Source organism: Benincasa hispida, chromosome 3 (assembly GCF_027475165.1).
Source record: "Benincasa hispida cultivar pf3 chromosome 3, pf3_genome.v1.1, whole genome shotgun sequence".
Lineage (NCBI taxonomy): Eukaryota > Viridiplantae > Streptophyta > Magnoliopsida > Cucurbitales > Cucurbitaceae > Benincasa > Benincasa hispida.
The window spans coordinates 36,688,028-36,689,824 of record NC_143480.1 but is presented as its reverse complement, the minus strand read 5'-3'; the positions used below and the strand labels follow the sequence as shown (position 1 = coordinate 36,689,824).

At 30.7% G+C, this 1,797-nt stretch overlaps 1 long non-coding RNA gene across 1 annotated transcript; it reads left to right on the top strand.

Annotated features, from left to right (window-relative positions):
• Nucleotides 1–519: 519 nt before the first annotated feature.
• Nucleotides 520–1,426, top strand: LOC120074161 (uncharacterized). The gene is made up of 2 exons (XR_005480913.2): nt 520–655; nt 1,082–1,426. It is a non-coding gene; the product is annotated as an uncharacterized LOC120074161 (long non-coding RNA).
• Nucleotides 1,427–1,797: the final 371 nt, after the last annotated feature.

The following is a 1,797-nucleotide window of genomic DNA, read 5'->3' as shown; positions in this document are numbered from 1 at the left end:
TGGCTTCTTGAGCTTAGAGTTAGAATTGGATATTTAATATTGGGCTACAATTCAATACTATACATTATAAACATATATATAAATAAATATTTATAAAAATATAAATATATCAAATCGGGGGTCAAGGATTAATCGGGGTCGGGATTGGGGCGGAGATATCGTCCCCGTCCCGTCTCCGGATGGGGTCTCGAAAATTTTTCCCAGTTTGACCCCATTGGGGGGATTTTTCGATTCGATCGGGATGGATCCCACGAGAAATTTTGTCAACCCTAACTCAAATATTGCTCCACCAAATCTCTTATTTAAAAAATGTAAAAAAGTAATTAGAAAGCACACCATCCTCGACTTTTAAAATTGTAAAGCACATATTTATTATTTAGACTAGAAAATTCTCTTTAAATTGTGATTGGATTAGCGGAAGGAAAAATGTAGGTGTTTGAAACTTCACGAAATGGGTCACGTCACAATCACAAGGCCCCCACCCTTTGGACTTTTATCGAGTGGCCTTCAGATATACACATTTGTTTATTTATTTATTATATATAATAGAGAAAAAAAAAAAAAAAAAGAATATATTTTTCTTTTCATCAATTTCTCTCTTTCTTCCTTCCTGGGTTTGTTCTTGCTTTTGGCTTCGGTGAAACAAAGGAAAAAGGTAAACCGATTTTAATCCTTTTTTTCCCCTTAATTTCTTTTTCTTCTATATTAATCTGTTGCTAATTCTCATACTTTGATCTTCTTTTTCGCCTCTTCTTTCTCAATTTTTCTTTTAATTTAATTTTCATTTTAATGGATTATTCTCTCATTTTCCTTCACAATTTCTCTTTTGTTTTCTTCTTCTTCCATAAATCTTATTGTCCTTTCCTTCCATTGCATCAAATCGAACATAATTCATTAATTCCCCTTCCTTTTCTGTATTAATTTTATCTAATTTTGAAACTGATTTTTTAATTAAAAAAATAGGTTTTGAATAACAACATAGTAAAGTTAAAGTTAAGGTCTCGATTCATTTATAAACCAGCCATCAAGATTAATTAAACTAATTAATTTTCAAAATTTTTAAACATTTTTTTTAAGGAAGGCGTAGGAAATATATAATGGGCTACGTGGTGATAATTCCGCTCTGGATGCTGTTGTTCGTTGTGATCGTGGGCCTTACTGTTTACCTATTAGTAAGGGCCCATAGACGAAGGCAAGCAGCCCAAATGCCAGTATATTACGGGCCTCCTGCTCCCCCATTGCAAGCCCAAGATAAGCCCAATTGATCTATCCAATACAATTCTCGTACTAGTATGTTCTGTTGTGTGTGCGCTTTTTTTTTTCGAGAATGTTTCTTCTTTGTAGATATTAAAATTCTATCTTGGACTGTTACTATTTTGTATAGAATTAAATAAATGAATTTGAATTGGAACTTAATTTATTGATATATTTTAGCTCATTGTTGTATTATCTACCTTTTAATTATTTAGGCCTTGGTTTGGTAACTTAATTTAGTTTTTTTTTTTACAAAAAATATTAAACTTATAAACACTATTTTCACCTTCAAATTTCTTATTTTGTTATCTATTTTTTACCAATAATTTTAAAAACATAGTCAAATTTTCAAGAAGTGATGATTCCACTGTGCAAGAGCTATAAATCAATCTTTGAAGCTCTACCTTAACTAATCTAGAATCAACTACTAGAGATTACCAATGTACGGATGAAAATTCACACATTTAATTTATAGAAAAATTACTAAAACACTTCAAGGGAAAACAATCGAATATAATTATACTCCTAATGTTGAGTTTTATA